The sequence below is a fragment of the Pipra filicauda genome, unplaced genomic scaffold (genome assembly GCF_003945595.2).
Source record: "Pipra filicauda isolate LSUMZ 115617 unplaced genomic scaffold, ASM394559v2 scaffold131_size2509542_pilon, whole genome shotgun sequence".
In the NCBI taxonomy this organism is placed as follows: domain Eukaryota; kingdom Metazoa; phylum Chordata; class Aves; order Passeriformes; family Pipridae; genus Pipra; species Pipra filicauda.
Genome location: NW_024103785.1, coordinates 2133673 through 2149811, shown reverse-complemented (window position 1 = coordinate 2149811; position 16139 = coordinate 2133673). Strand labels below are relative to the sequence as shown.

The following is a 16139-nucleotide window of genomic DNA, read 5'->3' as shown; positions in this document are numbered from 1 at the left end:
CCACCTACTAATAAAAACTTCTTAGCAACATCTAGTCAGGACATCAGAACACTAAGAATTAGTGAGGACTCACTGAAATATGCCACTATTCTACCTGAAGGTTGACAGCCATCATGCTCCCAGGCATGATACAATGATGCAATTATGTAAGCTCCATGCATTTGACCATCTCTCTCATCAGCTATCACAGCAGAGCACAAAGGAACGAGCCAGCAGAGGCAACAGCCCACCACAAAAGTTCCTGAGATTTCCTGTGAGCTGCAATTACAACCTGTTTGTTCCAGTCATCTCACAACCACCCTAACTATTATTAAAAAAATCCTACCCTGACAGCTCCCACACCACACACTTTCAACTTCATAGCTGGAGAACAGAACACAGCAAAGTCTGGTACTTTCTGAGAGGGAGGTAACCCAAGGTTTCATCACAGCCTTTAGAGATGGTCTGCAAATCTGCATTTCCTATTTCCTTTTCCTTCTGCTACCAAGTTTGCCTTGGTTCTCACACCATCCACGCCTTTTCATTCTTTCTGTTCAGGCAATGAAGTTTATCAAAAGTTCTAAAATGGAATTATTCGACAGGACAGGAATTCAATGTTATATTATAACAGCCACTGCATGTGTAGGAAAACGCACTGGATTCATCCAATCCACAATTTGCTTTGGCTATATTATGAAAGGTAGAAGTAGTAAAGTATGCTAGAATCTTATGATAAGTTGCACAACAGTATCCCACTATCTTATCCTTATCAGTTCACCACCTACCCTGGATTTCAAGTCAATAATTAACCCTCAACACTAAATTTATAATTTGATATACTACAGTAGTCTAACAGACCAGCTTGCTTGCTAGGCTAGGGATACATACAATTTCAATAATGTTTATTTAATATCTCTGTCATTCAATTAAGGTCATACATGTAATCTATATTAGGCAAGGCCTATCACTGTAAAGGCTCTAAATTCAATTTCCATAATTTTGATACCTGGAGTAAAGATTAGAGAAGCAACAATAAAGTCAACAAAACCCATTCTGCTTATGCAGGATAAAGCACACAAATCAAGAAATACTAGAACAGATTACTTTTCTCTCACCAACTAGCAAGTTCTTTAAATGTGCTCACCAAGAGGGGGGAAAAGCACACCTTGCACAGCCTGTCAAACACCGAGTAAGTAGTTAAGTTACAAACACTTATTTAAAGCTATTACAGCCTTCAAAGCTTCACCTGATTTCCCCTCTGAAGTCTGTAGTTTCTCATACCACGTGCACAGAAGTAACTACAAGCCCCCTGGTTATGTTCCCCACTTTACTGCATATCAACGGAACCTTTCCTGAGTTCATCTGCCACAATTTTCTCTTCACATCAATCTCCCTCTGGGTTCTTTTATAATTTACAAGTGGATCAGTTGATGAAAGAGTATCAATAGAAATAGCAGGGAAAAAGAAAATCTTAAGCCTAAGCTTTTAGTCTAACAAATGATGCATTCATTGCCAAAGCACATGCACAACACCAATGCCATCTCTACTGTTTTCTAGATGCCTCTTTACATCTTACACACTATTAGATTTTTACCAGGTAAAAGCTTGTACCCCACTGAATTTTAAGTTTTCTACAATGCCTCTTTTTCTTCCAAAGGAAAAAGCAAAGCAGAGCAGGAACATCACCTTGATGAAGCACAGCAAGACCCAGAGAACTCTCAACCATCACTTTTCACTTCCTTCCTATCTTCTCCAGCAGAGCTGCCCATGAAGCATCAAGTCTTGGTCAGCCTATTCTGCACAAAGCCTTAGAAAGCCAGAGGAGTAATTCACAAGCTGCAGGGGATGGAGTACTTTCTTTGCTTTGGCATTTGAGAATCAAAAACTTCAGCAACACAGACTGGGAAAGCTAATCTACTATAGACAGATTTAAAAAAAAAAATAAAAATAAAACCACACCCCCCCAACACCCCATACCTCCACAAAACCCCAAAACTTTCTGGTTTAAAATAAAAATACCCACTCATCTGAAAATCTTGCATTGAAGTACACCACTACAAAGTATGAAAGACATTACAAAGCAGACACAAATTGCTGTTTATTCCTACTTTCCTGTTACAGTTTCTCTGCCACAAGAACTGTGATCCTTAAAACAAACAAACAAACAACCTTATCCTTATTTTTCTGGTAAACATAACTTATATGCTTTTGCATGACCAGAAACACCAGAGCTGGGGTTTGGAGCCATCATACCAAAATTATGTTTCTCTGTGCCAGAAGGAAGCAAGTGTTAGCTTCCAACCACTCCAATAAGGTGGTAAAAAAGTTGATTTAGGGATTTTAAGGCTTTATGCCATTGTTTCTCTGATACAAACGTGTCTGATCTTGCCCTAACTAGCAACACTCACTGGAAATACCAGAAGTAATGCTACAAAAAAAAAAAAAATTCCCTACAAACACCAAAAACACAGCACAAGCCATTTCTAGCCTTTATTCTCCTGCTGCTTCTTCGACTAGTTGCCATCTCCATGGAAATTTATGGAATACCAAGTGATAAAACATCTACCCACTCACCTCAACAACATCTGTGCATTGTGTCTGTATTAAACACTAACAGACATGACTGTAAGCACCACGTGTCTGACACCTATCGTGGAGTAACATGAACAGAATGAATGCCAGAAAAGGTTCCAGAGGCTCTTTGACAAAACCCTGGATTTCTTACAGTTCCTGGCAGGCAACCCACTGAGCCTAGGAAAGAGAATCAAGATAAACTTAGAAAACAGAATAAAGCGACAGCATAAAAGAATCTTGACTTTCTTAGCACATCTGTTCTTTTGAACAAGCAAGGACTGGATAGACAAACCTTAGTTTGGAAAAAAGATGCAGAAAAAAATACAAAAGTCGCCACAGTTTACTACTGTCCCATTGCTTTTCTTCACGCAGACTAAACATGGCTTGTATTAGACAAATGTCATGAAGCATTTAAAGAAAACCCATCTGTGGAGAAACTTCAGTGGCATTTTTACAGTTATTTAAACAAGCAGTTACATATATGCCCTGCTGACAAGAGTCAACACCACCAAGAACAGCCTCTGAAACTGATAACCTACAGTGATCAGTGGAGCCAAAAATCTGCAGTTCAATCAGCTTCCTCTTGGTAAAGTCCACAAGTTGCACAAGTGTGATGTCAAACTTGGTACTTCAGTCACACCCAGCACCCTCTGCAGGACTTAGGCAAGCCTACCTAGAAGCCATCTCTAACCTTTCCAAAAGTGAAGACTATTGTTCTAAAACCAGGCTTACATTAGAAATGCTTGTCAATGTATTAGCAAACACTATTGGTGAGCAATATGATTTTGCTGCAGAAGTCCTTAGTGGAGATGCCATTACACGAAGGTATTCATCACTACAGGTTTTGTCTGGGTTGGACTGGGCACCAGCAACAATTTGTATTATTGTATTTGTAAGCATGCTCTTGCACCTATAAACTGTACTCACTGCTGTATTGGCAACATCTTTCTGTGGACTTTCTACTTCAATACCTCCCTTTTTGTTTCCTTGTCAAAGAATGCAATGATTTTCCAACTTACATCCCAGAGCTGACTACGCATTTTTGAGAAATCACTGTTAAAATTGAACAACAATAACTGACAGGTAGTGGGTTTGCAGCAAACTCCACTTATCTCCACTGCATAAGGACCAACAAGCTGATCAGAGGGATATCTGGGGGGAAAAAAAAATAAAAAATAGTACCTTGACAGACTTGGCATTTCCTACCTCTGCAGTGCTTGGGAGATGTTTCTGGCAGAAGTCATTATGGCCAAAGTGGTTCACAATGACACTTAATGGACATAACTGCCACTCACAGCTACCTCCATTTTAAGCTGGAAACCACTCAGAGTGAACCACAACATTGCTGAAAGCTCAATCTGATGTGTACTTCGAGGGCAATACATTATTTAAGATATTAGGGAAGGTCGTGTCTTACTTCTTGTCCTGCAAACTCAAAGGTTCACATCTCAGATGAAGTATCTGCTTCTGCTGTTAAAGAAAGTGTGTTTATGCAGTCGTTTATACTTCTCACTGCCAGGCAAAAAGCCAAATCACTTGGCCAAAATACATCATGGCTGATAGTCCCACTCAAAGACATGGCTTGTTATCTTATAATACTCAGTCCATAACTTCATGGTCCAGAAGAGATCCTATTCAGAAGGCAGAGACACTTTAATCCAGTCATTGTTATTGTGCAGTAACAACATTCCTGGTTTACTGGCTGTGCTAAAATAGTTGACATCCAAGTCAGGTCCAAACTTGATAAATTTTCAAGTGAGAATATTCATTAGTTCTATTTAGGTACCTAATCTTTTTAGTGAAGCTTTTCACATCCTTCCAGAATTCACAAGCTGTAGCTGAAAGACACACATCTCCATACATAAAATGGAAGTGCCCTTAATTTTACTCATTTGGAACCTGCAAACACCTTCTACCAGCTAAAGGTGTAAAAGATTAGATTAACTTCTGCACTATGAACACTACTTTTTCATCCTGTTATCAGTTCATGGAAACAGCAGCAGATTGCTTTCCTCAGTTGAAAACGTGTATTTTTGAACTGTCAGATTTATGGATTGATTTATTGATTTCACTGCAATTAAGAACTTTATCATCATCAAGGAAAATTAAGTAGTTTATGTTTAAACAATCCATGCTTGAAATGTGTACCAGGAGCCTTGCACAAGAGGAGCTGGTGACATCTGCTGTGTTTGGCACTTAGGGATTGAGGAGGCTGAAGGTTAGAGCCTGAGTAGCCAGTCCCTGCCTGGGAAGTGGCTGGAGGGCCACTCTGAGGACAAAATGAATTTTAAATTAGCTCATGTGCCATCTTCAGTCTTATGTGCCATGCTCAGACCTGTCTCTGGAAAAAAATACCTTCAAATCAGAGAAAAGACAAGTTCACATTGCAAATCAGCATTTATTGCACGGCAAATTCTGGGGATAGAAGGGCAGAATTTATATACAAGTAACACAGCTAAATTTCCCCACATAATGTCAGTACATGGCAATATTACTCCACAGATTAAGTCTGGTAGTTAAACTTCTCCCCAAGTCTTACCCTCCCGCAAACTTGAGCTTTTCAACCCTGGTCTACCTCAGCAACATGAAAAAAAACAAAAAAACACATTTAATACAATACATTTTTAGACACTGATATAATCCAAGGCCCCTTTCTCAAAAGAAATAAATAAAAACCAGCATCATGCCACAGTCAATATTGTTTTGAACTTTTGAGGAAAGTTCTACATAAACCTACCATCAACTATGTGGCAGCTAAAACTGAGGGCACAGGAGGGGAATGAAGGGGTACTCTTCATCTTTGAGATGTTAATTTACAGTGTTTAAGGCAAGTAATAAATAATCTGATTTATGAACTGATACATTTTGTTATTTTACCACAAGCAAGTAGTAGCCAGAAAAGGTTTTTCTGTCCAGAATTTTTTGATGATACCAAGAAAATGCAAAGAAGTTCAGCAAATAAATCTAACTGCTAACATGTCTTATTTATAATTTTTTGTCTTAAAGAACTAATCACTATAATCACATTCAAATTACACTGCAATAGCAAGAAAATTTTTTAATAGTAGTACTGCTATTTAAAGAAAAGACTGTTAGGAACCTATTTTTTCCCCCTTAAATGCCTTCCAATTGTTGTAAACAGGATTAAAATAGAGCATCAATATTTCGAAAAAACCTTCCAGATGTTTATAAAATTAAGCATTACAGAACTCTTGTTAGAAAATGCATTTCAAATATGCTGTAGATTAAATCAATAAGTTCTATAAGCCATAGCTAAACTTGCCAGTGAACTCCAGTGGAAGTTGGATTTATACACGGGCTAGCCAAAAACTTCAAAAAAAAGGTCTGTGTGTGTACATACACTTATGCTTTAAGTACGTAAAGTGCAATTAATAAAGATATTTTTATGGCCTTTTGGGGAAAATGCATGGAAAGCTGTACAGCAAGCAAAGGAAAAGCCAGTTTTCACACTCATATCAAAAAACTTCAGACCACTGAAAGCTGAGAGACAACTGCCTTGAATTTTGCACAGACTAAACCCAGCTTTAGAGATCCCCTAAAAAAAAAAAAAGGGAACAGAGAAGGGTGAGATGTGGGAGGGGTTGCATGTGCCGGCAGGGCAGGGAGGAGACCTTTCTGACACTGTCACCAGTACCGAACTCCTGCCTTAATCGACCTTTTTAAGCCCTTTATCACTTCAGCCTTTCCCCCGCGCTGCCTTACAAAGCAGCGGTAACGCCTCTTTTGATTTCCTTTCTCCAAGCAAGGGAAAAAGCTGCTTGGAGAAGGGACACAGCCCGAAGTGTGTAACCCAAACGCTGGGCTTCGCTCAAGCGTCTCTCCCATCACTTCGGAGTTTGCCAATGGAGAGGTTATTTCTCTACTTGTGCTACATGCTGAGAGTAGTTCAGCATCCCACAGGCACCTTCTGTTGTTCAAAACAATTGCTAACCGGCTCCAAGAATGTAGCCAAGGGCTGAAGAAAGACAGAAGCACAGGGACAAGGAGCATCCCAACTAAAAAGAGCATGGGCAAATCGGTACAACTATTTAAGCCTCCTAAACGTTCCCCAAAAGGGAGAAGCACCATGCTGCTTGCAAGATGAAAGATTTAAAGATATTCCTACACTGTTCTGTTCTGGTGGTTTTTTTAAAGCTGTATTTTTCTAAATAATATCCTCTTTAAGAGAGAATAAAAAAATTTACAGAGCACATCTGATCCCTGTAGAAAGAAATGAAAATGAAAACCCTGTACCAACAGACTGTGTTTCACTGGAAAACCTCACACACACGTTCACAGATCCATGCCATTGGCAGAACTGGACACATACTGTTTACCCTCCAAAAGTGAAATATATTATTAAAAACAATATCCATCTATTCAACTTGAAAGATATGGTTATCCGTGAGCTTTTCAAAGATTAAGTTGAAGCTTGGGAGTTCATGTCAGCTGAGAGAGAGGATTCATTTGTTCAGACAGCAGATTTGAATCACCTGGCTCATTCAGCATGAAGAAGCTTTACCTTGTCCTCCACTGCTTCAACATTCTCAAAAAAAGCTGTAGCCTAAACAGACCCAGAAGTTGTAAAGCTTGTCTTTTTTCAGCTCTGGTCCTTCCCTCTTACCAAGGAGGGATTTTCCCCCATTTCTCCTAGGGATGTTTAGGGTTTTCGGGGGCAATTGTAGAAGGGTGGGACAGAGGAGGTAACACAAGATGACAAATCTCATCAAAATACAAACTGAGGAAGTACTCGAGAACTGACACAAAGTATTTATTTGCCTGAGGTCTTACCTTGACGTACAAAGTACGTAGATTTTTCTCTAATTTCTACTTCTCAGAAAGATAGATTTTAGCTCTAAGCTCTGGAGAGCCCCTGCACCAGGCTCCTGTCCCAGAGCATCACATCTGCTCTTTCACAAATGCTTCCATGGAGTCATTGCCACTGCTTGTGTAACAATACAGACCTATTGTGCAAGTATTTACATGCTGCCCAAATTTCCTCAAAAAAGCTGGCAACTAAATAGAAATATCAAGTGTTGCATACTGCTTAAGCTTCAACAACCTCCTAAAGAAGTAGGATTTGTCAGGAAGAGCTGTTTATTCCGGACAAATTAAACCTTCCTGAAAGGATCAAAAGATTCATCATTTCTTATGACGGAAATTGAAGTTTTTTTCTTAGAATGAAAAGCATCCACAAACTCACAGCTTACCAATCCTATCAAACCAGGCACGTTTATACCGTGGATGTATACTACAAAAGGTATCAAACAATTATGTTAACTGTTAACAGGTATCTAACAATGACAAAAAAATGTAACAGACTTGCTAGCATACAAGCAGGGATGTCCAAGGGCCTTTTAGACAGCATAAAATACACAAGGTATCTGCTTAAGCCTGACACATAAGAGAGAATTTATTAAACTCTCTGTTTTTTTGCTGGGATAGCAGGTACGGTACAATCAGGATGCCCCCTAAAGCTGCTAAAATGAGCTGCTGACTCCTATGTTCATGCAGTGAATACATTCTAGATGGGCAATTACCAAACAGTTGTAGTAGTGCAGTGTGTTTTCATTTAAAATACACAGTAACTCAGCATGATTTTAATAGGAGTCTTTCAGACAATTCCCCCTGGCCCTCCTGCCTTTCCTCCAAATCATCTCATCAAATGGTTATACAACCAGAAGCTTGGATCTGATGATGACAAGGCATTCACATGTGACCATGGGGAACGCCTGGAAGCACATATTCTGTACATAAATGTAGCCTGCCTAGCAGGGACACATCAGGAAAAAAGAAAGTGCCCTCAAAACACAGGTCTGACCTGCACACACAGTTGGCACACAGTTCAGTCACCATCTAATACATTGTTTTCTAAAAAAAAAAAAAAAAAAAGAAAGAAAAATCCCCACACTCATTGTAATAAACTACCTACATCTGTGATGAGCACTAAAAGTTTATTTTTCACTTGACCCAACACAGTGTCTTCTGAAGAGCCTTCTCTAGTTCTCTAGCAGCTCCCTCTTGAAGAGGAGGATGAGAACAAGTGAAGATCAGACTCTAAAACACTGCCCATGTGCTAAAGAAAGTCTCGAGTTTCTATAAGTTTTTGAATAGGAGTTTATTACATGGTAAAAGCAAGCAGCCAGCTGGGTGACAGAAATGGGGACAAGTTTCCCAAATCTGCACACCTACTACAGGGTACATTCGGCATTTATCTTAGCTACTTCATGCATATTAATTATGTCATATACATATACATTTTACAGTTTTTTGCTAAGAATTTAATATCTGAGTTTTCTTATAGCTAAAGCTAAATGGTTATCGCTACAACTGGTCATAAAAGATTTAAAGTTCTACCATATTTTATTCTTAGGATAGTAGGGAGGTTTAGGGCCCCTTGACCTTGCAAGGGTCTGTTTTATTTCTTTATGGGGGTGTAATTAAGTTTTACAATCCGTTTGTTTTATTTTGATGTAATCACCCATTTGTTTCACGAATCACAATTATTTATCACAGCCCAGAAATAGGGAACTGGTTCTCTTCAAGTCACACAGATTTGCAGCCACCCTTCATGATCTTTGTTGGCTTATCAACATTTCTAGAGGTCTTTTCTTGACAAGAAAAGGTGGGGTATGGTTTTGAACTGAAGGAATTAAAGAAGAAACACTAATAAGCTTGAAGTCCACACTCTGCTAAAGTATTACTTTGGCAGGATTCCTCCAGTTTTCTATTCCTACCATAAAGGATATCATCTTTAGTTTGGCCTATCATACCAGCACCATTTGTAAGTGGGGAATTCACATCCCAACTGCGCTTTAAAGACTGTGGAACACACAAATCACTCCATGAATGCAAGACCAGTTCATATGACAAGGACCAAAACTCACATTTCCCATTCCACGAACTATACACATCACAGTTAATTTGGTGTGATTGAACATCCCTCAATTCCTTTTGTAGAAGCAGGCTACATTTTTTTAAACTTGGCATAACCTTTCACCAGCAGTACTCCTACTCTGGAGAGAATAAGCCCACCCTTACTGGAACTTCATGCTCTACTCTGAAATTATTTTCTCTACCACTAAGCACAAGGGCAGACATACCAGCAGTAAGAGAGGCAGCACAGTGAGGATACAAGGGAACCAAAGTACATCATGCCTGAACAACAGCTCCAAAAGAAAAAAAAAAGGAGGGTGTCAAGCATAAAGCATTAGAGCTACCTCCACGTTCAAGTAACACCAGTCAACAGAATCAGTAAGTAACTGTCAGTAACTGCTTTTTTGTTGTTGTTTTCAGTATATCAAGAGCATAGGTTAAAATAAGTTTGGCACTAGAAATATCCAAGATTAACGGAACGATTTCAACATGTTCACACAAGGGAACTAATCGACTTGGGTCCTTTCACGGGTCCTCAGACATCTATTTTGTCAAGGGCCTATCCTAACACTGAATGGTAAATAATGTCCAGACAACATTCATTGGTAAGGTGCTTCCAAGAGCAGCATCTCAGAGGCCTATTCTTTGCAGTATGGCCAGGAATCATCCCCAATAACTGACCTTCAACTTCTTAACATGAGTTGCTGTAAGAATATCAAACTGTCAGATACTTGGGGAAGAGGGAGCCATATTCTACAAAGAAACTATTTTTTGCTGAATAATTTTTTTTCCAGATGAAAACTCATGTTTTAAACATTTTAAACCCGATCTTGTTGCACTTGACACTTTGCCTCGAGACATTATTTTCTTTTTAACCTAATGAATAACTGTCTGAAGCAAAGTTTCAGAAGTACATAGCAAACGGAAGCATGAGTGAGAGGTTTTAGATCTCTGACACTGCACAAGTGAAAAGGAGCTTCTTTTGTGGGAGACAGAAGATGAAGGAACTGCTAAGATTAGAAGGCATAGTGGGAGTAAATAAAAGGTAACAGGGAGGCTGGGAAGAAATAAGTGTCTATACATAAATACTGAAATTGAACAGAGGGGAAAAAAGCACCTTACTGAGATAGGATGTCAATTTAAGACAGTCCTCCATAATAAGAATGCCTTCTTTACAGCTTTGAAGTAGTAAAGAAACATGCCTAAGTACCTGACTTTAAAGTATTCAGCAAGACAAAGCTTTTTCCTCGCTATTACAGTGAGATAGCAATCAGGTTCCTGGTCACAGAATATAACATTTTAAAATTCCAGGCAAATTCTCAGAGCCCATCCAACATGCTCAGACATGCTAACACTACATAACAGAGCTGAGGGGGCTTCAACTCTTTTTTTGCAGACAGTACTAAGTTTTAATTTGTATACAGAGGCAACTGCTTCGCTAACAAAATGCAATACCTACATCTTAATATTTTGCTGCCTTTTTATAAAGTAGGCAGCTATTAAGACAATTGGCAACTTGAATCTTTTGATGAGGACTACACTCAGACACACATACACCAGATGTACATTGGCCTACGTAACTACTTCCTCACAGACTTAAAAGTTAAGGTCATCAGTGATGTAGTCAGCTGTGCTTGTCAGGGTTAGCAACCAGAATGCACATGAGCATTCTAGAGAGTACCATAATGCAGGATATATTCCAATAAATTGTCAGGGTTCTAGAATCAACAGAAGTCTACTGAACTTACGAGATGACACCAAAAACAATAAAAACACAGCAATGTATACGACGTTGTTTTTCATAAACGTTTAGTTCTGCACACCCAAAACAACAGCCTGTATGAGACAAAACAGAAAAGGAAAATCCAGTTTTTCCTGAGTTGATAGCTTGGTTCCCTACACTGATGATACATAGTGGTTGTGTTCATTTGTGACAGATCACACTCCAGTCCTTCTCCCCTCCCCATCTTCATCTAAAACTAGGATTCCAGCTGTGTCATTCTTCAACTCCATTCCCAAACTTGCTAGAACCCAACAGCTGCCTTCCTACTCAGCCCTATCAAACCCAACCCGACACCTCTTCATTTTCAATACCTCAGTCAAGTACCCACCACTCTGCTCCTTTAAAATAGACAAAAAAATACAGAGCCATAAAGCAGCATTAATCTGATATTAAGCACACACACAATGAGAGATACAACTGGAAGGACAGAAAGTACTTCCCTTTTGTAAGAGTGGAGGGATGTAAGAACAATACTAGAAACCTCTGAACCAAATGACAGACATCTTGGTAATTCATACAGCTACAAAAGCCACTGAGAAGATGTTCCTGTCTTCACCGACACTTCAGAAGCAATGGAACCTTCTCTCTCTCAATCCATACATATGATCAAGCACTAGGGGAAGCATTTTATCTAACTGAACAAATCAGTGTTGTTTGAACATAGAGACTGAAGCTATGTATTGGTAAAATTTTTCTCATCTATTCTATAAATTGAACTACTCAAAAAAAAGCTTTCACCAAGGACTACATAGTCAGGAGATTAGAGGCAGTTGCAGGGACTGGTAAAATATCATAAGCCATGCACATTGTTATAGCAGAAAATTCTAATGGGCAGCACTTTCTAACACCAGTTTGTAATTCCATAAAATGCAATTACACCACAGGCATTAATGGCTTTAATTGAACCAATTATGCTCTAAGAGGTAAAAGACTAAAAATACATACTAAATTACACAAAGTCTTTAGTATAAATAACACTTGGGAGTTAACAAAATACTTGTGGGGAGACATATCACAGATGGTCAAACAATGTAGCACAGTGATATCCTACACAAACACTATCACTTGGTGATTTTTGTTTGTTTGTTTGTTTTAAGTAGATTCTTGTTTAGAGTTCTGAATAGTGTGTATTTGGGTCAAGGCTGAATGTTTCACTATTTATACATCAGTTTTCTCCTTCCCCAGAGAAAATGCTCCCTCCTCAACTCAGGGTCAAATTCAGACATCCGGAGAAAGGAAAAATTACGGATTTCTATTTTCCCCATGAACACCATTTGCAATAACATGCCCAGGCATGACAAAGTATTGAAAAGGGAATGTGACCAGAGGTCTCTTTCTTCCTATCTCATTTAACTGTGTCAGTCCATACTCCATAACTAGGTCCTACCATCACATCTTAGGCATTACATCTTTAGAGAAGCCCTTTGTTCCCATCAAAGCACTCATTCAGTGTTTCTCAAGGCTTTATGAAAAAGAGAGAAAACAGTCAGCTGCCTAAAGCAATAAGTTACACTTTAAGAGAGGTTAAAGGCAACAGTCCTTGAAAGCCAAAGGAAAATTTTCAAACCTTGAGGCAACATCATGATTCATTTCATCATGAATCTGGCAACTCTCAAGGTGAATCAGTATAATCACACTACTGCTGAACCCAGGCTGATGTGACTGAGGCCCGTCCATCCTTCAGCAATCCCCTCCCTCCAAGAAAAAGGAATAACAAAACAAGGCTCAAAGATGTCATGAAGACATGGTCACCATCCTGAGGGTGAAGGAGCACAGCACAGGGCAGGAGAGGCAGATGTGAACCTCATCAGGAGAGGCCTGCACTTCTCAAGGCATAGACAGGCAAGGACACACCATGGCCTCTGTATAAAGGCAGCTTCTTATTCCTGGCCTGTCTTCTCCTACCTCTGGCACACAGGTAGGGCCCCAGGGATGGGTTTCCTCAGATTAGGTATGAAAAAGCTAACCTGAGGAGGCATGGGTTGCTGATATCTATCTATCTATAATTTTAATCTAAAGGGACAGGTGGGGGGAGTGCCTAAAGAAAAGAATAAGCCAGGCTGTATTCCAAAGTACAAAGGGGAAAAAAGATTAGAAGCAACAAAGTTGCAGCAAGGGAAGTTACAGTATTTAAAAAAAGAATTTGTCACAATGAGTGTAGCCAAGCACAGGGAGAGGCTGCCCAAGGAAGCACACCCCCAGACACAGCACAAACCAACAAGGTCCTGAGCAATCCAATCCAACAACAGAAATGGTCTGGCTTTGGCTGTGAGAATAAACCATCACCACCAAATTAGCTGTGCATTATACAACAGCCAGGCACACACAGCTATAAAGTTTTCCACTAACAACAACAGGCCATGCTAATACAGTGCTATGGATAGAAGAGCAGAAAGACTCAAGCCTAAAGGGCAAGTCAGCAACTTGCTGATGTCACTGCCAAAAATAAACCCCAAGTCTTTTATTTTCCTCTCACTTCTACAGAAGAACTGTTACTGAGCAAGACAAAGGGAGGACGATTTCACATGTTTCTGCACAAGGCATAATACAAGGATCTTCACAGACAAGTGTTTAAAAAGCTTTGATTCTCAAGCATCCTTAATCCTCTGTCAGTCAATCAGCCCTTAACACCCAATTGCTCGACAGCACAGAGCATGTTCCTGGTTGCTTCATGACAGCCTTTTCCTACACCATGTATGGTGTAGGAAACCAGATCCACTGAGTTACTTCACAACAGTCCCATACCACAGTGATGGGTCACACAACCACCAGTCAAACACATCAAGACCCTTCAGCCTGGAATAAAGAGCATGAAGCACTAGTAATGGCCAGTACACTGCTCAGGATTTCACAGACAGTGCACAGAGTTGTGCAGGGCTGTTCACCACCTCCCCCAGCACAGGAACTGGACATAAATAAGAAAGTCTCACATACTGAAGGCCCCAATGAACTGGCTCCTCACACAAGCATCAATTAGGCTGCAAAAATCCTTTCTCCTGGGCACTCTTGATGAAAGGCCTCCAGATAAAAAACACCTGAAGCTATTAAATACAGACTGAGTCACAATTCATAGCACCTGGAACGAGCATTACATGGAGACACCAACAGGTATTTTCCTGTGCTTACAACTCCTTCTCCTTGGCACTCTCTACCATCGACAAGATGCACTACTTGTTTGGGCTTAGAACAAGACATCTAATTTCCCACAGGTTGCCACAAAAGTTTTCCCTAATGTTTTTAAACATGACACATTTCCACAATATTTCTATGGCAAGGGACCAGTGGGAAGTTCAGAAGCCAGAAAGTGACAAGATACAGACTGGACCAGTTCAATGCTCCAGGTGTACAAACCTGAGAAGTACACAAACATTTTGCAAACTCACTCTGTTCAGTACAGCTACCCTATCCTCAGAAACACAAATATCATTATCCACAATCACTTAGATGGCAGGCACATTTGGGAAGCCCAAGTGTTTTAATGAATGGTTTTATTAAGAGCCAGACCTGCCCACTTATTAATTCCTACACCCTGGCACCCCACTGAAAGAATTAGGTATTTTACAACACTGCATGCGTGACTAGAAGCTTGCCAGGAACCATTGTTTAAAACACTCAGTTGTTCTGCCATTAAGAGATTACTACATACACTGCAAGTCAGCCTCATAGTTTACTTAATCCTTAATCCCATTTTAACAAGATCTAGCCTTACCACTATTCAATACCAGAACCCCAGAGGACAGACACCTAGTAATGCTAAACCATGTAGAATACAGTAACAGAAAAAAATCCCCACCAGACTTTGGGGGGAGGGAATCAAATTCCTTCTTGCATCCCTTCCACAGACACAGACTTTTCCACACTTCTGAGCTACAGGGCACTATTACAATTATTTTGATTATCAGAGGACTGCTAGTGAAACAAGACATAAATGTGTTGCACAAAAGCTCCCAATCACTCTGTTCTTTTGGCCAGGGAGGCTACAGCAGCTTTTTCAGGCCTGCAGCCTGGCTGTGCAGGACACAGGCCGCCTCTGCCCGAGCTGCTGCTGGCAGGCTTTCGCCCAGGCCCCGGTCAGAGGGTTGGTGTCACAGTTCCCATCGAGAGGCACAAAAAGAGGGATACTCAGACCGACAACCTGGCACCAACCTAACGCATGCTCTGGTACTTCACCCACCGCAGGTCTGCTGAACAGCTGAGCTGGCGGTTCGGGGCTATCTCAAAACACACGCCTGCAGGAAAATTCTCCAGAAAGACGAGATTCAGGAGCAGTTTCTTTACAGATTACCACAGCTAGACTGAAAAACACCTTTATTAGCAACAGCGGCTCGGCACACCACCCTCGTGTACTGACTGCATCCAGCTCTGGGTGCAATCCCCTCCCCAACACAGGAGGGGCATCGACCCGTTCCAGCAAGTCCAGAGGAGGCCACCAAGTTGATCAGAGTGATGGAGTATCTCTTCTATGAGGAAAGCCTGAATTAGGATTGCTCAGCCTAGGAAAGAGAAAGCTTCAGCGCGACCTAATTGTGTCCTTCCAGTACCTGAAGAGAACTTACAGGGAAGGTGGAGATGGACTATTTGCAAGAGTGCGTAATGACGGGACAAGGGGGAACAGACTCAAACTGAAAGAGAGCATGTTTTGATTAGACACTGGAAAAAAATTCTTTACTGTGAGAGCAGAGAGGCACTGGAACAGATTCCCCAGGGAAGCTACGGATGCCCCATGCCTGGAAGCGTTCGAGGCCAGCCTGGATGTAAACTCTGAGCAACTCAGTCTTGGGGGGAGGGGGTGTTGAAAAACAGATGATCTCTACAGGTCTCTTCCAGCCCCGGCTACTCTGTGATTCCACGATTCTCGCAGGGTGCCCCAGCTGCGCCCCACGGGGCCCGGCTCACGGGGACCCGCCGCCGCCCCACCGGCGCAGCC

General features: G+C 40.7%; 1 protein-coding gene across 1 annotated transcript in view; it reads right to left on the bottom strand.

Moving 5' to 3' along the window:
• Positions 1-16139, bottom strand: part of GBE1 (1,4-alpha-glucan branching enzyme 1) — a 143752-nt gene that overhangs the window by 127267 nt on the left and 346 nt on the right. The gene's annotated exons all lie outside the window — the stretch shown is intronic.